Raw genomic sequence first — 21706 nt, 5'->3', positions numbered from 1 at the left:
TCTAAAACGAAGTGTTAGATTCTGAAATATTTTTCAATATGACTCCTTACTTCCTCAAAAGAAGTTATTTTAAGGAGGCTTTATTTGTAATAAACTGCCTACCTTTATCTGGAAATGTCTTTATTTAGCCTTGGCTGTTGAATGATAATTTATCTGAGTGCCTGACTCTGGGATGACAGTTACCTTTTTACCTTTTTCAGAAGTCTTTTGGCTTCCTCTGTTTCTTTGTGAAGTCTCATGTTGGTGCCATTTTTATTTCTATGTACATATTACATCTTTTGCCTGTAATTGCTTTGAAATCCCCCCCTTTATGCATTTTTTACTGTAAAACATTTGTTTTGATTTTTATGTATCTAGCTTTGGATTTGTTAAGCTCCTTGAACCTGAAGAAATGCATCTCTAAATTCTAAATGTTTTCAGACATTATTTCTTTGAAAATTTTGGTTCTCTTTTCATTTCTCCTCTTTGAACTGGAAGACATTTCTCATTATGTCTCTCATATCTTTCCATCTTTCTTTTATATTTCCTATCTCTGTTCTTCTGTGACTTTGGAAATATTCCTAACCTTCTTGTGAAAGCATTTCTGTATTTGTAAGTGTTTGAATTATATCCGAAGTAGGAATTTTGTTTGATAAGGTTTTTAAAGAAAATTCATGTTTCATTTCTAATCTTTCCAGGGCTCAGGACAAGTATAAAATAGAGGTCTACATGGCATATATGTACATATTTAAATATCATGAGTTAAGCCATTAAATAAAATATGTGCTGCCATCCAGTCTTGACAAGTAAACATTTATAATGATGTGAAAAGCCAAGTTTGAATTTAGAATTCTTGGACTCATCATATATCTTTGCTAGAACGTGGTGGTACAGAAAAAGCCGTCTCCTAGCCCTAGGGTCCCTGGTCTGTAGCCTGCTGCCTACTCCCCTTCTCCATTCACCATTGCATGCCCTCATAGACAGTTCCCCCACTTGCATGTAGACGTGACATCCATAGATCCAAGCTCCATTCCTGCCCCCATAAACAGCTCTCCCTTAGTCACCCCTCCAGGCTGGGGATGTGCCTACCAGTGGTTCAGTCTGTTCTTAGGATAATCAACCCAACAAAGAGACACAAGATAAATGAGGTTTACGTGGGCATGGAATTTGGTTTCCTATTTACTGGGAGCATGAAGTAGAAAAGGAAGGCTAGAGACTCTGGCTGGGTAGGTCTCCTTGAATCTATATTGCTTACACTTTGAAGATGGGCTCAGCCAGAACAGGATCATTTCTTGCTGCCAAAGTGCGGAACTTGGGCATAAGCCTCTAATGGTTAGATCTGTGGTCATTATTGCTCTAACAGTCACTGACTTTTCCTTGGCCTCTGATTCTACTCAAAGTAATCTGCTTGTGGATGAAAAAATACACCAATGAATATAGCAGATATGTATCTAATCATGTGCTTCCCAGGTGGCACTAGTGGTAAAGAACCCACCTGCCAGTGCAGGAGACGCAAGAGATGTAGGTTCAATCCCTGGGTTGGAAAGATGCCCTGGAGTAGGGAATGGCAACCTACTCCAGTATTGGCTGGAAAATTCTATGGACAGAGGGGCCTGACAGGAGTCCATGGGGTTTGCAAAGAGACATGAATGAGTGACTGAGCACAGCACGTATCTAATCATTTCTCTTTACCAGGCACCAAGCTAGTGCTTATATGTATTTTCTCATTAAAGTCTTTTAGTTTAACCATTTCCTATCCATTCTGTTACTGATTCATTTAAGTGTTTATTATCTTTCTCCTGGACTATCGGAATGGGTTTCCCTGTCATACCTATTTTTAATTTATTTTCATGCTCTTTGTTGACTTAAAGATGAGATTCAAAACTAATGTGATTTCTAAAGACATGTGTGACATCAGCCTTAACCAGCTTTCCTACCCTAAATCCATGTCATCCCTCCCTTACATCTTCCAACCATATCAACAAAATTGTAGTTCCTCAAGTTTCTCTTTCCTAAGGCCATCTCTTTCTTTTCTCTGCTGCTTTTACTGGAGAAGGCGATGGCACCCCACTCCACTACTCTTGCCTGGAAAATCCCATGGATGGAGGAGCCTGGTGGGCTGCAGTCCATGGGGTCATGAAGAGTTGGATACGACTGAGCGACTTCACTTTCACTTTTCACTTTCACGCATTGGAGAAGGAAATGGCAACCCACTCCAGTGTTCTTGCCTGGAGAATCCCAGGTACGGGGGAGCTGGATGGGCTGCCATCTATGAGATCACACAGAGTTGGGTATGACTGAAGCGACTTAGCAGCAGCAGCAGCTGTTTTTACAGTTCTATATTTCATTTGTTCTATGAAGCATTTTCTTGACAAGCTGATAGAAATCTTTGTGCCCCCATTATATGCTGAGGGACTCAATCCAGTTCATTCGCTCAGTTGTGTCCAACTCTTTGCAACCCCATGGACTACAGCAGGCCAGGCTTCGCTGTCCATCACCAACTCCTGGAGCTCACTCAAACTCATGTCCATTGAGTCAATGATGCCATCCAACCATCTCATCCTCTGTTGTCCCCTTCTCCTCCCACTTCAATCTTTCCCAGCGTGAGGGTCTTTTCTAATGAGTCAGTTCTTTGCATTGGGTGGCCAAAGTTTTGGAGTTTCAGCTTCAACATCAGTCCTTCCAATGAATATTCAGGGTTGATTTCCTTTAGGATGGACTGGTTGGATCTCCTTGAAGTCCAAGGAACTCTTAAGAGTCTTCTCCAACACCACAGTCCAAAAGCATTCATTCTTTGGTACTCAGCTTTCTTTATGGTCCAACTCTCACATCTGTACATGACTACTGGAAAAACCATAGTTTTGACTAGATGGACCTTTGTTGGCAAAGTATGTATCTGATTTTTAATATGCTGTCTAGGTTTGTCACAGCTTTTCTTCCAAGGAGCAAGCATCTTTTAATTTCATGGCTGCAGTCAGTATTTGCATTGATTCTGGAACCCAAGCTGAGGGACTGCTGAGTGTTAAAAAATGGATTGTGTACTGCTACGTGTCTGTCTCCCCCTAGTGGACACAAGCAACCTGTCTCCACTGACCGGAGTTGCAGGGGCTTAGACCTTGTGAGTCATATACCACTCAGTAATTATTATTTAAGCAAGTGAATAAATCAGCCGTTGAAGTCTATCTTGCTGCCTGATTAATTCTAAGGTAGTATATTCCAGACTGTTCCTTTTCTCTCGATTTGAGTCCACCTTGTAGCATGGTATAGGGTAGTGCAAGATTAGGCAAAAGCAGCTGGTTATAGGAGTTGAATTCCTTAGGGCTTCTTGTACTATATAGAATCGGCAGTGACTTTGCAGCTGGGTTGGTTCTTGTGGACTCCTATGGAATAAATTTAAGATTCTCTCAAATTATTGTGGTTTATTTTTTTCCCCAAATTCTCTCTGTCTGATATTAAGGAAAAAATTATCAGATATATTACAAAGAACAAAAGTGAAAAATGTCACCTCTTTCAAGTCTAACTTAGAAAAAGCTTCCAGGCAAATCTTCCCAAGAAGAAAACAGTTATAATTGCCTTTAAGCCTCCAGAGAAAATGAGACCAAAGTATGCCTTTCCATTGCTGTTCCTTTTTTTCTTGTATATAATATATAACTGTCTGAGTGCCTTTTGCTATGTGCTATGGCCCATGTCATTTCAGTGCAAATGCTAAAAGTCTTAGTTCTTATGGATTAAATCCTATCTTAGAGACAAAAGTACATAAATGATAGTTGTAACTGAAGAGGATTTAGAAATCAGAAAAAAAAATTTTTTTTTCAGTTGAAAGAGTTTGAGGGGCAAAAAAGTAATTCATTTATTGCTTTCTTCTATTATATATTATATTTTACTAATAAACTCTGTGCTCAACCAAATATTATTTTGTTACATTTTTGTCAGAACATAAAGGGCCATTCTGTGACTTCTCCACACTGCTTTATAATGACCAATTTTGGGCTCTTATGAAAGGTTTTTGGGTGGCTTGGAAAATAGATGCCCATCACCAGGAGCTGTGAGCTATTAGAGGTGCTCTAGCTCCCAGCCCATAAAAAGTCAGGAAGTAGAACTTGGTTTAGCATCAGAATCAGATACTTAAGGATGCCTGTTACTCAGCTTGAGCACAATCACAGTCTTTACAAATTGATAGAATGAAAATGTTTACCCAATTCAATACTTCTGTATTTTATAAGCATGCTTGTAACTGCATCTGAGTCAACTGGAAGTGTGGAAAAGGCCAGTGAGCCAGAACAGAAGAGGTGAATGTTTACTGGTGACTTCCCAACAGCACTGCATTTGTTGAAGTCCCCCTTCGTGCTCCCGGCCTCTCGCCTCCTTGAGTTCACACTCCCGTGGCACCACGCATTCTGGCTGCTATGAGCACCTTCATTTTCTTGTGCTTACGAGTTCATTTAGGAAGCTTTTATTGTGGTGGTGTTATGCGTGGCACTGTTCTAGATGCTGAGATAATTAGGATGAACCTGGGAGAGGCAAGATTCTTAAGGTACTCACAATCTAAAAGGCCAGCTATGAATGCAAACAATTACATTGCCTGTAAGTGTCCTTAAGGACAAACTCTAGGTGAGCATGAGATTTCAGGAACCACGCAGGAGGGAAGTAGCAGTGGGATTACTGAAAGCAGATACCATGACCAAAATGTGGGCTTAACTCTCATGTTTAGGTTGATTGAGCAGCACTCAAAGTTCAAGTACAAGAAAAAGAGGAAGGGGATTTGGACATAGCTTCAAACCCCACACCAACCTGCATAGTTTGAACTCATGTGGATTAATGTGCAGATCATATGAGCCAAATCACACAGCTAAGTCAGCCCGACTCCTCTCTGTGGTGATCAGAGGGCAGCATCATGCATGTGTGCGTGTGCTCAGTAGCTCAGTTATGTCTGACTCTTTGTGATCCCCTGGACTATAGCCCAGCAGGCTCCTCTGTCCAGGCAAGAACACTGGAGGAGGTTGCCATTTCCTTTTCCAGGAGATCTTCCCAACAAAGGGATCGAACTCATGTCTCCTGTTCCTTCTCCGTTGACAGGAGTATTCTTTATAACTGAGCCACCTGGAAAGCCAAAGGGAGGCAAACGTAGGGTTAAAGGAGAGGATGAAAATAAAAGAGAAGCATGCTTCTAAAATATAATCATTTAAATGCCATCTGTTTGAAATAACCTGTCTTTTGGCTTCCCTGGTGGCTCAGATGGTAAAGTGTCTGCCTGCAATGTGGGAGACCCAGGTTCGATCCCTGGGTTGGGAAGATCCCCTGGAGAAGGAAATGACAACCCACTCCAGTACCCTTGCCTGGAAAATCCCATGGACAGAGGAGCCTGGTGGGCTACGGTCCATGCGGTGGCAACGAGTCAGACACAACCGAGCAACTTCACTTCACTTCACTTCTTCACTTTGCCTTTCAGTAAATGTTAGTAGAAGAATTCCCTCGGTGGCTCAGCAGTAGAGAATTTGCCTTCCATGCAAGAGCCATAGGAGACGAGGGTTTGAGCCCTGGATTGGGAAGATCCCCTGGAGGAGGGTATGACAACCCTTTTCAGTATTCTTGCCTGGAGAATCTCATGAACAGAGCAGCCTGGCAGACTACAGTCTATGGGGTCGAGCAACTTAGCATGCACTTATGAGATACCATCTTGTAAGGACAACACTGGTAAATTTGTTTCAGATATTACACTGTTTTATGCCAAAATACTGGAGATATCAGATTAATGATAATCAATTATGGAATGTGATTCAGCAGAAAGTAGAACGTGGCAAATGTGTTACAGTCCTCATTACAGGGTTTGATGTAGTTGGAGGAGGAGCATAGGATCTTTGTTAGGTTGTCGCATTAGGCAGAATAACTCCTGATTACTCTGAAATGAATTTACTATTTTATATTTGCTTTGGAAATACTAATGGGAGGTTGGGTTTGTTATTTCTGGAATGAAAGCTCTTAATAGCATATTGCTATTTTACAAGCAATTTTATTTAAATAATAATAATTAATGAAAAACCCAGAAGCATCAAAGTTTAGCACCACCACCTTCTCTGAAGAGTCAGTGTATTGCCTCAAACCACATTTTTAAAGTAAAGCTTTGTCTCAGATTCATTTTTGTTTGAACACTTGCAAAACCTTGTTCACTGTTGAAATTTTTATCCGCTGAGAATCAGTGTTTATTTTCTTCTAGACTTCATGTAATTCCAAAATGGAAATTAAAAAAAAAAAACCCAACTTTCTAAAAGGAAAGTAATTCATTTTTTAAAGATGTACATTTATTTTTTTTTCTCCTGCGAAGCCATATGGAGTACACCCTCAGACCTGTGCTAAGAAAAAGACAGCTGCTTTTTCCTATCCTAGTCATGTGCTGGGGATAAATGCAGTCTGAAAAGGGTGTGACTGTGAGCTCAGAGAGATCCTTAGAATTTGAGGTATGGTGATGGGGTATTATCATTTATTTTGAATAGCAAAGTAGTAGGCTGTAGTTAACCCTGCAGGGTATGAAACCCGCTGAAAGTATTCAGAGTCATCTGTTAAGATCTGCAGGTGCTTGGATCTCTGAGCTTTTTATCTCTGATTGTGAAAGACTTAAGTCTCCAGTTAAAGGCTGTTGGGAGTTTAATTTCCCTTTTCTTCTCCTTTGTCCTTGTTATTTTGTCATATATCTAGGAGTTGGTTTGTTTTCTGTTCCTGACAGCATCCAATAACAGAGATTATCATCAAATATAAGCCTCCTTTAGAAATCTAGGATGCAGAAGTGTTGCAAGAAGGCGGACCCCTTCCAGGGCCCGAAACTGGGCTCTTATCTAACTCTCAGAAATGAATTGTCCGAGGAGACACATGTGCTGACAAAGCAAGAGATTTTATTGGGAAAGGCACCTGGGTGTGGAGCAGTAGGGTAAGGGAACCCAGGAGAACTGCTCTGCCGCCTGGCTCACATTCTCGGGTTTTATGGTGATAGGATTAGTTTCCGGGTGGTCTTTGGCCAATCATTCTAATTCAGAGTCTTTCCTGGTGGTGCAGGCATCGCTCAGCCAAGATGGATGCTAGCCAGAGGGATTCTGGGAAGTGGACGGACACACGGTGTCTCCTTTCGACCTTTCCCGAACTCTTCCGGTTGGTGGTGGCTTATTAGTTCCGTATTCCTTATCAGGATCTCCTGTCATAAAAGAACTCACGCAAATGGTTACTATGGTGCCTGGCCAGGGTGGGCGGTTTCGATCAGTGTGCTTCCCCTAACAGACTGATGGATGTAGAACTTAAATTTGTCTTCTAGACCCATGGATTTAAAACTGGTTTTGATGCGTTAATGAATGGAGAAATTAATTTATGGGCTTGAATATCACTTTTATTGGAATAGACTAACAGAAAATATCACAAGGTATTACAAACAGAGTAGATTTCTTGTCAAATTTTTCTTTCAGTTATACATACAAATGAATGGAAAAGACTGCTGCATTTTCTCCCGATACCTATTCTCCTCTTCTCAAATGATAAGCAACTGCATTTTAACTAGTTTTCACAGTTATCCTCTAGCAACGTGGTCATCTAACTTTGAAGGGTACCAGAATATGCCTCCAGAAAATATGCCATTTTTATTTTGAGCTGAAGGCCACTGAAAACCAGGAGAGGCAGTAAAAGCTCTAAAAACAGGGTGCCTGTTTTTCCCTTTGTAAAGGAAATTTCCATTTTGTGAAAGATGTCTCCCTCTCACATAAAAGGAAGAAGAGAACTCTTAACAACCCATCCACTGAGAAGGCACCCACTTACATCTGCACAACAAGGCTTAAAAACAACCCGTTTACTCTACTTGTCTGGTTACCTTCTCTTAATCCACCTGCCCTACCTCAAAGCAGAAGCTCCTTTTCCTTTGTTTAGCCTTTGGGCTTCTCTTGTGTTTCAGCTGGTAAAGAATCCACCTGCAATGCAGGAGACCTGGGTTTGATTCCTGGGTTGGGAAGATCCCCTGGAGAAGGGAAAGGCTACCCACTCCAGTATTCTGGCCTGGAGAATTCCATGGACTGTATGGGGTTGCAAAGAGTTGGACATGACTGAGCGACTTCCACTTTTTTATCCTAAGATGGTATATATGCCAAGTTCTAACCAGTCCTTTGGGGTTGTGCCTCAATGGGAAGTCCTGCATGTATATGCACAACACACACATTCATAAACTTCTGGGTTGGTTTTTTCCTCTCTTGTTAATTTGTCTTTGGTCAGTGTAATTTACATGGTCCCAGTAGGTAAACCTAAGGTAAGTTGAGGATAAGATTTCTTTTCCTGCTTTACAATCTAGTTCTGGCTAAAGGGATAAGTCCAGTGCCCTGCTTTGGGATTGAGTCTTTGAAGGAATGAAATGGTACCTCTTCCTTCCTCTGACTCCTCCCTTAGCTGGAAAACAAACATTGGTGACAGCTGGAGTAGCCAAGGCACTAAATAGAAATCACATATTGTGAATGACTAGACAAGGAAGTTAAATGAGCCTACACCCTTAATGGTTACAGAACTTTCATATCAGCCCTGGACTTCCTCACTGTCTCCTAATTAAGAGATAAATAACCCATCTCCTGCTTCAACTTTTATTATTTCAGATTCTTTCTGACCATGATTGAATTGATATTCCAACTGGTGGCTCAGATGGTAAAGGATCTGTCTGGAATGCAGGAGATGCCAGTTCAATCCCTGGGTTAGGAAGATCCCCTGGAGAAGGAAATGGCTACCCACCCCAGTGGTCTTGTCTGGAAAAATCCATGGACAGAGGAGCCTGATGGGCTACAGTCCATGGGGTTGCAGAGTCAAACACAGCTGAGCAACCAACACACACACATGGTAGGCAGGAATGGGACTATAGGAGCAGCACCTAAGGACAGTACATGGCTTCAGCATTGGATGGGATGGAACGAAGACACAAATATTGGACTGGAAAGCTGTTGATAATATGTTGTGGTGAAACATTGACCACATTTCATGTGGACAGATCTTATATATAAGACCATGTGCCAGTCAAGCCTTTGATACATATTCTTGTTGCCTATTGGCTATTTTTTCCATATATATATATATATATATTTAAGTTTGCCATGTGACAAGGCCTATCAGAGAGGTGACTTCAACTTAGAACAAGCAAAGAGTAAAAAAAAAAAAAAAAATAGAGTGAGGCTCTGGGAAGGTAGGCTTTCTGTTTCTTTGGCCTGCAAACTAAATGGACTGAGAGTCTTAAAATACAGGGTTTTATAAATCAGTCCTGACAAGAAACAAAGATGTTTGTGCCCAAACTGAGGCAGTGATCAAATGAGTCTCTAACTCCAGAAACAGCCTTAGCAGGAGATAAGACTGGACAAACCATTAAGACTACCAGACAATGGGAGCCAGCCCAGGGGGAACATTAAATTAAGGACCTTCGCTTCCTACTGAAGCCAATTGTTTTATTTGGCCTTAAGGTGGCCACTATTAAATTGAGCAAGAGAGTGAATTATAGGGCACAGAGGCAAGTAAACAAAAGACCAGAATTTTGGCTAAAGAACTAACATACAGATGATAATTTTGTTTTTATTCGTTTGCAGTTAGAATTAATGGAAATAAGAGTCCAGGGACCCTCTAAATTTTTTGCTACAGTATGTTACCAAAGAAATCATGGGCCAGACTTGTAGACTTCTGTTACTTTTCACCCTTTAAAGCAAACTTTGTCTCCATAAACCTGTTTGTCTCACCAGCAGGAATCAGAGTACCAACATTCTGCAGTCCCCAAGCTGGGAACATTCTCTAATGCCTACTTGGTATGTGGCCATATAAAAACCTGTCTGAGGACAAAATCAGATACCGGCAGGACAGTGACCAAGGAGGTATGCCCCACAGAGTGGAGTCAAGAGCTGCCGGGTAGCATATTAACATAGGAAATTATTCCATGGCGCTAAGTCCAGTTACTATGAGCTATTCTTGTTCCTCTCCTTTTAGAGCTGATTTTTTTTTTAATATGTTCTTTTCTTATCAGCACTTTATATTAGGTTGGAGATGGGGACAGATAACTCCATTTTGGCTTCTAGACATCATGAAAAACCACTGCCAGTTTTGATAGACATGCACAGTACCCAGAGATGCTAGACTTGGAACAGGATGCATGACTCAGATGGGACTTTGGGGTTGTCTCTCTTGCAGAGTGCGAGGACAGGAACCTAGTCTAGCTATGAAAGTAAAGGAAACTGTGACCTGAATGGGTCATGAGGACAAATACATCTACTTTCTGTTACAAAGAAAACTCCCTTTCCACTGAAATCCATGCTCCCACGTATAGTAGAGTGTTGATCTTGGGAAGTGGATGCTTATCCAGGGACTACATTTTCTAGTCCTCTTGTATCTAAATGAGATCATTTAATGACTTGGTAAAAAATGCAAGCCCCTGTGACACATGGAGTCTGTCATTTCTTGGCCAAGTTAAGAAACACAAATACCTTTTTCATCCTCCTTCCTCACTATCCCATGGCTGGAAAGGAGATATAATCCTGTACCCCCAGAAGTAGAGTCTATATACTGAAGATGGCAGAGCCATCTTTCAACTAGTTTCTAAATATGGGCCAAACATAAATGGGAAGTGAATTTTTATTGTGTTTGTCCTATTTTGCATTTAGAGGCGCATCTCTTTCTCTCCCTTTTTTTTTAAATAGCAGCCAGTGTTACCCTACCTAACCCACCTTTTTAAATATAATAGAATATTATTTTGGCACATGTCTACCCAACTGAGGCCTGCATTTTCCAGCCCCTTTTGCATCTGGATGTGGCACATGACCAAGTCCTGCCTGTGGGGTAGGGACTGACGTATGTGTGTAACTATAACTTCTGTGACATGCCTTTTAAGAACATAGGCGTGTCTTTCTCTTGCCTTTTTTCACACTGAGTGTGGGGATGATGATAGGAAGTAAAGCTCCCATCTTAGACAAAAAAGTGGTCTGATCAGGAAGGAGGGACACCAAGATAGAAGGATGCTAGGTCAACATTTCAGGCCTGGGCGTCTTTGGAATTTTACATGAGAGAAATGAACTTTCTTGTTTAAATCATCATTATATAACATGTGTCTGTTATAGCATATGAACAGATAGCTTTTCTAATGCATGTACATATGTATGATTGACAATACAATGTATATGTGCTTTGGGTTATAGTTTTAAAATGTTTGAAGAGGCCATTGCATTGTATTAATTCTGTTAATATCCTTTTACTCTGATGTCCATTCATTCCTCCTAAGCATTCGCTTCTTTATGCCACCTCAGGAGATCAATGACTCATGCACTCTGTCTCCATGGCAATTATGCTGACCTCCTCCCCTATAAATGATCTTTAGTAAATGCATGGAAGAAAAGATAATCTTCCCTTTGCCCTTCTAAGTTCTTGGCTGAATCCTCTCCCCCTGTAATAAAATACATTAACAAGAGAAAGACAACCAGAACTTTAATAACATATATACCTTCTGTATACTTGGGAGATACCAAAGAAAACTGAGTAACTCCTAGAAGGTGAAGTTGCGGTGGCCCAAATCACTGCCTTAAATACTATCATCTCCAGCTAAAGACAAAGTATGTTGGATGTTGAGGGAAGGCAGTTATGAGAGGTTACCAGGGAAAGCACAGTAAGTCAGGATATGGTGATTGTGCAGATTTAAATATGTGCCTTCTTCATTGATAAGACTTTCTAGGGGTTTGATCATCCTCTTCTTCCTGGTGCAGAAAGGGAGATAGCTTTGCAAATGGAGATTTCCTTTATAAATGCAAGAAAAAAGTAACTTTAGCTTGGTTTTCAAAGCTTCTCCCTTGTCTGCAGTTTATTAAAAATAGCCCAAGATAAAATCTTATACCCTTATATTTGGGGGTGGCAAACCCTGCTTCCCTTCAACAGTTATTCCAAAGGCTTGGCTATGGAGAAAGGTTTCTATCTATTATGCCTAAAGGATTGGACTAGTATAGTAAGCTATGGGCATATTCAGAGGAATCTCCCCAGATGTTCCCTGTATGTAGGGGTAAGACCCTTGGAGATCCCATTCAATGATGAGTATAATTTAGGACTTCTGAATTCTAATGCAAGTAAAGCTGACTTAATTTTAGCTTATATCAATAAATTACCCAGCCCTTTTGAATAGGAATAAATAAATATTGATGAATAAATTAATAAATGAGTAGTGTTAGTGATGCTTATATATATATATAGCAAATAAGTTAAAAAACCTAACAGAAAAAATACTTGACTATGTGAAGCTATACTTCCTGCTAATTTATGATTTATTTATACTTTCTATATAACCCATTGATTGGCTGTCTTACTAAGCAGAGATCAAACTAATGTGGTTTAGTTTTTTTTTTTTAATTATAATATTCACTATGCAAGGACCAAAGCTTTTTTCCTTTTAAAATGCAGCAACAGCTCTGAACCTTATGGGAAATAAATATCAAAGGCTCATAAAGAATAAGTAGGCTAGTCTATAAACTAAGCACACAAATCAGTCAGTGCCCCTCACTCTTCCACCTTAATATCTTGTCTTCTACCAAAGGTATGTATGTACCTTAACATCAACACTTTTGTTGACTCATTTGTAACATGTGTTTTTCTACCTGGAGACTGGCCAAGTGATTCTTTACAAGATTGGGAAGCTTCTATGGCCTGATGTTACTGGGAACAAGATCTTGCAGAAATGAGGACATTTAATTTGGAGACAGGAGACTTGTGCCTTTTGGATCTGCCATTAGTAAGCTATAAGACAGGGCAACCTTTAGCAATATTGGACCCCCATTTCCTCATCCTTGCAAAGAGGGGCTTATGCTAGGTGAAATTTTGACTTACAGGCAGTAAAATAAAGTCAAAAAAGAAAGTGATACAGCATAAGGGCTGAATCCTATTTTGAAAGAAACAAATGTATTTAGATGTGTATGTATTTTGCTTTAGGGGAAAAAAAAAAAACCAAGGGTAGGAACAGGACTTCACACTTATCTGAGAAGCACTTTTATCACTCTCAATTTTTTCAGATTGTTACGGAATCTCACCTCTTCCTCTCAGCTCAACAGCAAATGACTGTTAAAATTATACCCCCAGATGGCAGTGCAGTATTCCAAGTTTAGAATGGTGTGGTCCAGCGCTCTGGAAAAAGGCAATGCAGACTGTCCCTGGCACATTGACGCTCCATGTTTCTTCCTTCTGGAGGAAATATGCTGTAATTCGGGCTTCCCAGGTGGAGCTAGTGGTAAAGAACCCACCTGCCAATACAGGATGCATTAGAGACTCAGATGTGATCCCTGGAGGAAAGCATGGCAAGCCACTCCAGTACTCCTGCCTGGAGAATCCCCATGGACAGAGGAGCCTGGCAGGCTTCAGTCCATGGGGTCACACAGAGTCGGACACAACTGAAGTGCCTTAGCACACCCACACATGCTATAATTCTGATGCAGCAAGACTTGAGTAATCAATCATTTCAAAGCGAGCACAGCAGCCATCTATTTTAATGCTTGTGTGGCCCCATGTCAAGTAAATAGGAAGTGAAACAGTCTCACCAGTCTAATGAAATGCTAGGAGTTTAAAATGTGTAAGTCAAAGAAATCCCCTATATTTAAATTTTTATTTTACATATTATTTTATCAGAATTAGGAAACATTTACTAAATGTAATAGGATTAAGTAACTTTTATCAGCAGTTTCTTTGAAAAGGTACAAATGAAGTGGTAGCATCGACTGTAACCATCATTCAAAGGACCGTATGCTTTTTGTTCTACTATGGTTGCTGAGACCTGCCTATGAGACATGTAAAAATAAACAAAATAGCACCACATGGAAAGCATGAAAAGAAATCAGGGAAGGAAAAGAGATACATTTCCATTTTATAGTAAAAATCCCACAGAACCATTTGGATCAAAACTGTATCTGGTCATTTGTATGATGGTCAAAGAGATTAGAGTGAATCCTTTAAGTTTCTACTGTTCATTGGAGACATTAAATTTTATAGATTTATAGTACTAAGGCAGTATTCATTGGTAATTCCATGAAAGCGGTGTAAGATAGGAAAGTAAAAAGGCTATGAAAGATCATCTTGAAAATATTTTATTTTCATGGCTGTGGAATGTGGTTACATTTTTATTTTCTAGAGATTCCTTTACCTTTAAGTTCTGTGAAGTCTTCTCTCTAGTTTTATGTTTCCTAGTAAGAAAAAGGATTCATGCCACAAAGATTATGAGTGATAAAAATAAGTTATTTTTTTTATCCACAGAGATGGGTTATTTTATTGGATCTACTGCTTAGGAATTGACTGTCTAACCTTTACCAGAAGCATCCCAAAGGAATAATCAATCACAGTATAAACTCTTATATATTTCCATATGTAGTTTTCTAAACTACTTCTTTATTCAGTTCAATTGAGGAAAAATTCATATATGCACTGTAATATTCTAATCACTGACAGGAATGCAGACAAAAATATATCTCTGCCTTTGGTGAGCTTGTACTCTAGTGGGATGATAGGCAAATTTCAAATAACAATGAACAGAGCAGAAATTGTAAAAGAGGTAATGTGGTAAGAATAGCAGGCTCTGGAGCCAGCGTGCTTGGATTAAAACCTTGGCTCTTCCTCCTGATGTCTCTGTAGCTTTGGAAAGATTATTTTTCTGATTCCTTATAAAGAAGATGATTGGATATTTATCTGAAGGAAATGAAAACACCAACTCAAAAAGATATCTGCACCCTCACATTCATGCAGCGTTATTTACAATATCCAAGATCTGGAAACAACCTTAGCATCCAGTGATGATGGATGAACAGATAAAGAAAGGGTTACAGAGAGAGACACACACACACATGCAGTGGAGTATCATTCAGACTTAAAAGAAGGAAATCTTACCTTTGTGATAATGTGAATGGACCTTGAGGGTATTATGCTAAGTGAAATAAGTCAGACAGAAAAAGACAAATACCATGTAATCTCACTTTTATGTTAAACCAAAAAAAAAAAAAAGAAGAAGAAGAAGGAAGGTACAATCTCAAAGGTACAGGGATTGATGGTTACCACGGGCTATGAGTGGGGCAGAAGGTGGGCAAGACGGGTGAAGGTGGTCAAAAGGTAAAAACTTGCAGTTATAAAATAAGGCATGAAGATATAACGTACAGCGTGGTGCCTGTAGTTAATAATACTGTATTGCACCTTTGAAATTTGCTGCAAGAGTAGATCTAGTTCTCATGACAAGGAAAAAAAATAATTATGGTGATTGACTTAGTATGGTGATTATTTTGTAATATATAAATATTAAATCATAATGCCATGCACCTGAGACTAATGTAATATGTCAATTATATCTCTTTGGCACCTGACAAATTCATTAACAGTTTAGAAAAAAAAGTTCCATCAGGTTAAGAGGAGGGAAAGAGCAGTAAAGAACTAACAGTGGAAATTAGACTTTAAAAATACTCTTTCAGGGCTGTCCGTGATTTGCTAAAGTGTGGGGAATGGAAAGGGCACTGTGGCCTAAGACAGCAATATACTGAATGTCAGAAGAAGAGACAGGAGCTTGGTCTGACTGCATGTGGAGTAGGAAGAAGGAAAATATAGGCTCAAACCTACAGGTAAAGGGTGATTGCACTAGGCTAGATCCCTGGGGTGGGAAGATTCCCCTGGTGTGGGACATGGCAACCTACTCCAATATTCCTGCCTGAAAAATCCCACGGACTGAGGAACCTGGTGGGTTACAGTCCCTGGGTTCACGAGAGACGTACATGACTGAGCAGCTGAGCATGCACACACAATCTGGAGATGCTTCTTATTGACAAAATAGGGGACAGCATTGAAGATTTTTTACACAAGTAATGGATAGTCAGATCGATGCTGTATACATATCATTCTGGTAGCACTGTGAGAATTTGACCCTAGGATGAACTAGAGATGGGGATATCAGAGATGAGAAAGGCAACATCACGCAGGAAGATAGAGCGGCCACAGACCTGGCTTAAGAATCATGACTGATTCGATTGCCACTGATTTAAAAATTGCATTATCTATCTTAAGGCCTTTTCAGGAGTCTACACATTTTTTTCTCTCTTTTCCTATCAGGATGCAGAATTCTATTCCTTTTCCCATATGCGTAGCATTTTAGATGCAGAGTTTAAAAATTCTGCTCACAAATAACTACATTTATCCACAGGCCTTCTCCCCTGCTCTCTGAACACTTCAAACCCAAATACAAAATGAACCTCATCTTTGCTTCAAACCGGTTTGTTTTGAAGAAGCTTGAACTGGTCAAGGCTTCTAAGAACAGTCTTATTTTTTGGCCACTTAGTTCGTTGTGGAAGTCCCATCAGTGAAACTGGACCTGCCAGCAAGAAACGTGTTAAATGGAGAGATTACAGGGTTTGCCATCCTCATTTTCTCTTCCTCTTATTTCTTTTTGTCTGCTTAATTTTCCCTTTCTATCTGCCTCTGATACGTTTCTTACAGATGCATGGAGACACCATCCACTTCTGTTTTCCCTGCTTCCCAAAAGTAATTAAAATGTTTTAGCACTTTCCTTCTTTCTCCCCACCACTGAAGCCAGAGGATCTTCATTTAGCTAATGGGCCTTGCTCTTCTGAACAATGTGATCTGAAATAAAGCAACAGGCCGTCCAGATGGGATAGTGATTCTTGCTCCCTGCTGCTCTTGGGGAAGAAGTACCTGAATTACTAAATTGGAACAGTGTAATCTGAACTTTTGAGTCTTCACTAGAGAACAAGTGCAATGATTAGTCTCTGGAGGAAGAGCAATAAATGGCCTTGATATGAGGTCTGCTGTAGGAACTTTCCCAACTCCCAGCTGCAATCAGAAGAAGACAACTGAAAGAAAGGCTTAGAAGTTTTAATTAATGAGAAAAGAAAACCAGGAAATCAAAACTTTCAGGAAGCCAAGCTGTTCCATCATATCTTACATTACATCTCTGGGGTCTCATGGTCTCTCTCCTGGGTACCGTGCCTTGATTACTCACTTCAGCACTTTGGTTTTATTTACTTTTACCGACAAAGGACCAAAGGAGGCTGCTCCCAGCTCCTAAATTGGCATGTCCTCAGTTCCAGAGGTCAGTGCAGAGAACAAGAACCTGGCCCAGCAAGAGTGAGCTACTCAATCTTGGTCCAATTAACTCGGGCTCTGAAGCCACCAGACTTGGCTCATAGGGACTGTATTGGTCATTGTGTGATGCTGCTGCAATTAAAAAAAAAAAAAAATCAGTGGATTTCCAGACTTTGGTTCTCCCATCTTGTCCGAGTTCTCCTCTGGATCTTCTGCAGAGGGAAGCTAAAGAATGAAGAGAGAGAGCAATAGGAGGAACTCGTGGAAGGAGTTTCAGGCCAGTCCTGGAAGAGGCATTCCTCACTTCCCCCCATTTTCCACATCAGGGCTCAGTCACTGGACCCATCTACATGCAAGGGAGGCCAGGGAATTCTACCCATGAGCTCAGGAGCAAAGGAAATGGAATTATTAATATCTTTGCCACAGGGACCATCCTTGTTGGTCAGCAGAGGAGTTGTTGAAGAAGAGTGTTGGGCACTGGCCAAGTACACCTAAGCTATCTTCTATTATGAGACAGCCACCTGGCTTTTCCTGGGGCTCCAGCAACGCCTTGGTTGGCTGGCTCAGATCCTGAAGCCTAGTTTGAATTACTTGTTTCTATGGGACGATGTTATTTTCTGACAGCGTTCAAGAGAATTAAAGAAATGACTTTACTCCCTTTCAGTGCTACTCATCTGGGTTCTCAGGCTGTTTATTGGTAATCTCTATTTCTTTTTAATGTCATCTCCAGGGGAGGAAATCCTATTTCAGCCAAGAGATTTCATTCTGTAATTACATCACAAAGAATCACTTCATAAGGAAGGCATTGACTTTGAATTTCTGTCAGCTTCAATTTAAGTAGATGGAAAACTATGGAATATATACTATAAACAACAATCTTTTTTAAGCTTTACAACCAGGAAGATGTTAGCTCTCCAAGTCAGCTGGTAAGCCTAGGACCTGCTCATCAATTCTCTGCCTGAATAGTTCAACAAATAAACACTTTGTTCATAAAACACAAAGTGGATATGATATTTCAGACAGAAGAGAACAGAGCCGTCTCTCAAAATGAGGTTTCATTGTTTCAGTACATCAAATTCCCAGCCTCCCTCACTCCAACTATCCTAGCAAGGCTAACTGCAATCGCTCTGTGTGCTGAACTTCCAGAAATCTATACTAATCAAACCTTTAAATTACCTCCTCTGTTTAACAGAAATCTGCCAGGGGATGTGCTGTGGGAGTGTGGAAGGAATCCTAGCTGTTAAAAACCATATCAGCCCATCACAGAAATGTGATTTCTACTATCATTATCATGCCCATATTAAAAATTGGGGAAATGAGCCTTTTTGGGAAATGAGCAGAAGTTACCCACTTCTGCTGCTAAAGTCAAAAGAAACCCCTTTGGTGTGCTTGCCATTGAAGTTCCACAGTGCATTGTGGGAGTACAGATCTGCATGCTTGCAAGACTGTAGATTCTGAATGTGCATGTCGCTATGTAGCCAGGAAGCTAATCCCTGGATTGTTTGTTTGGAAAGAACCCAAATACCGGGTGAAGGCAATATGCTTAAATGTATGCATCTTTTAAACTGTTTAAAACATTTGAGAATAAATACATTGGATTTCATGGGCCAGAGGCAACTGACTGAAGAAAATTTCTTATATATATATGAGAAGCTGAAAATAATATAGTGCTTTGTTTTGAATCATAAATAACATGTTTAAAGACACCACAACCTCCCCCATCCCACTAGCTATGCCAGAAACGTGAGAGGCATTCTTTCCTCATCTCCCACACCTATATGTTTATAAAGACCTGCTCCCGAGTCTGTTTTCTTCCCCCGAATCCACCTGCTTCTCTTCAGTCTCACTGCTGCTGCCTCATCCAGTCTCCATCGTTTCTTACCCCAGATCCTACTATTTGCTACTCAGAGGGAGGACCTCAGTTCATCAGTTTTAGCATCACTTGGGAGCTTGTTAGAAATATGGACTCTCAGGCCCCACGTGAACCTAGAAATAAGCTCTAGAAGATCCCTGATGGTTTTGGGAAACACTGATATAGCTCCCTGCCTCCAGTTTTGTTCACCTCCATTCCACTCTGAACACTGAAACCACAGTAATTATTATAGAATTCAAATCTGGTCATGTCACTCTGAAACTCTTTATAATTTCTTCTTCTTGACTTTTGGTTAAAGAGCAAAAGCTTCAAAATAAATTCCCAAGCCCTTTGTGACCTGGTTCCTGATTACTTCCCTAAGTTCAGCTCTTAACACTTGCCCTTCCCACACTTGTGCTGTACCCATCTTTGTTCCAAATATGACTTAAGTATCAGTTTGTTAGAACCCTGTCCTCTGACCCGCTAGATTTCATCACATCGTTTCTTGCCTTGTCATCATACTCAATGTTGTATAAACTTCTTCGATGAATGTACTTCCAAATAAACCTTAATTTCCATTAAGACAAAGACCATGTCTCTCTCGGGCAAAGCAGTAGCCCTGTGCTTAGCACAGCAACTGACCACATGGCAGTTGTGAAAGAGTGACCAAATGAACTAACTTCTCATGAAGACGAATGGGCAGTTTTCCACATCTTTAAGAATAACTGTCTTCCAAAATTATGATGCCCTGTCACAGGGAAGATGGATCAGACTTACTCCAGTGGGTTCCAGAGGGCAGGATGATACAAGCAGGGCCTGCAGACGACTGTACTGCCATATCTTAGCACACTGTTGCCAAAGCATCTGCTGAAAAAAGTGAACCAGAAATAATATATAAAAATGTTAGGGAAAGAGAGAAATTATTAAACAATTTAGTATCATTTATCAGATGCTAAAAAATGGAATTGATTGTTTTGTGAGGGATCTCAGACTGTATGACCATTTAACAGCAGTCTATGTACTAAACATTCTTACCTTAATAAAGTGGTTGAAGTAGATGATTTCTTACATCCTTTGCAACTCTAAAAATCCATTGTTTAATCAGTTCCTCTGTAAGGGGAACCAGTGTTAATTATAAGTTAGCCTTATTTTAATCATAAATGCTAACCTTAATTTTTAAAAATGTCACGTAATTGTTAATGATTGTATCACTAGTTTTATGTAGACACTGGTAGTTGCTCAATTATTTGGTATAAGCAAAAGGATACTGACACCAAATATTTGCCTCTTCTCTTGTAACTGCTCCTTACTCTCCACTGTTAGAGGGTCATTCATTGGAAGATATTCCTTCTCCAGGCACCAATGTTAGGAATGCAGATGTCACAAGAGAGGCAACATATTTGACAGTTACCAATGATCACCGTGTTTATTTGATATCTTTTATGAGAACCTACTGTCTACAGTGTTAGTCGCTCAGTCGTGTCTGACTCACTGCGACCCCGTAGACTGTAGCCCACCAGGCTCCTCTGTCCTTGGAAGTCTCCAGGCAAGAATACTGGGGTGGGCAGCCACTCCCTTCTCCAGGGGATCTTCCCAACCTAGGGATCGAATGCAGGTCTCCTGCATCGCGGGCAGGTTCTTTACCATCTGAGCCACCAGGGAAGCTCCTAATGATCATTATCTTTATTTGATGTATTTTATGAGAACCTAGTTTTTGAATTGAGAGTAAATGATGGAGGAGATATGGAGAGAATAGTAGCATTTAGAACATGAGAGGGCTTCAGCTAAAATAGCTTTCCATCAGAGACTGCTTTCTGATACCTCAGTCTAAATGATATATCCCTTCATGTGATTCTTTCCTGTATTCTTCATTCAGAATATATTTATCGAGTGCCTACTATGTGCTAAGCACTGTTCTAGGTGCTTCAGATACATTAGTGAACCCAAAAGACAGAAACAGACAAAAATACCTGCTGGTGTGAAACTTGCCTTGCATGGTAGTGAAGTGTGGTCCAAGGACCAAGAATTCCAGCATCCTCTAAAAGTCTGAGAAATATGGAATGTGTCACCCAGACCTACTAACTCCCCTTTGGCCTTTTAACAAACTCCTCAGGTTAATCTGATGCATGTTTAAGTTTGAGACACACTTTTCTAGTGCACCTGACTTTTATTTTGGAGTATTTTCATGATTTCAAATGACTTCTCTGTTTACTTGCTTAAAACCTGTTTGCCCATGAGGTTGTAAGCTGTTTGAGGTCAAGGATTAGTGGGCAAAGATGGAAGAGATGAGAAAATGTCAGTAACAAACCTCATCTGTTACTCAGCTCTGCCAAGGCACAGACTTCTCTTTTCAGTCTCCAAAGCTGATTCACCTACTGCTCAGCAATGGAAACCTCTGCAGGGGAATTAGCTAACATCTGTGAATTCTCCTCCACCTTCTGTCTCAACTTCATCATCTCTTGCGTTTTTAAAAACTCCCATAAAAAATTTACTAGCATAAGGATATTTGTAATAAAATTTGTTGGTACTCATTCCTATGGACTAAAAAAAAACCCAAAAAACCCTGTGGTTTGTGACAACCCTGCCTCTACTTTTGTCCCTGCAGTCCTCATTGATGATTTTCTTTTCTATTCTAATTTTATAACATAACCTAGTCCTCTTTAACATGGACAATATGTGAGTGCTCAGTTACTCAGTCGTGTGACCCCCATGGACTGTAGTGACCCCATGGAGTGTGGTCCACCAGGCTCCTCTGCCCATGGAATTCACCAGGCAAGAATACTGGAGTGTGTTGCC

At 40.3% G+C, this 21706-nt stretch overlaps 3 long non-coding RNA genes across 4 annotated transcripts in view; 2 read left to right on the top strand and 1 right to left on the bottom strand.

The window, feature by feature from the left end:
- The window catches only part of LOC129656482 (uncharacterized), a 113395-nt gene that overhangs the window by 43937 nt on the left and 47752 nt on the right, over window positions 1-21706 (top strand). The window lies entirely within an intron of this gene.
- On the top strand, window positions 15376-18327 carry LOC129656498 (uncharacterized). Its single transcript, XR_008716360.1, has 2 exons — window positions 15376-15584; window positions 16160-18327. It is a non-coding gene; the product is annotated as an uncharacterized LOC129656498 (long non-coding RNA).
- On the bottom strand, window positions 17056-20011 carry LOC129656491 (uncharacterized). Its single transcript, XR_008716359.1, has 3 exons — window positions 19946-20011; window positions 19688-19774; window positions 17056-17190 (listed from the first exon to the last, which is right to left on the bottom strand). It is a non-coding gene; the product is annotated as an uncharacterized LOC129656491 (long non-coding RNA).

This window comes from Bubalus kerabau, chromosome 1 (genome assembly GCF_029407905.1).
Source record: "Bubalus kerabau isolate K-KA32 ecotype Philippines breed swamp buffalo chromosome 1, PCC_UOA_SB_1v2, whole genome shotgun sequence".
Classification (NCBI taxonomy): domain Eukaryota; kingdom Metazoa; phylum Chordata; class Mammalia; order Artiodactyla; family Bovidae; genus Bubalus; species Bubalus kerabau.
This window is presented reverse-complemented; position numbering and strand designations above follow the sequence as displayed.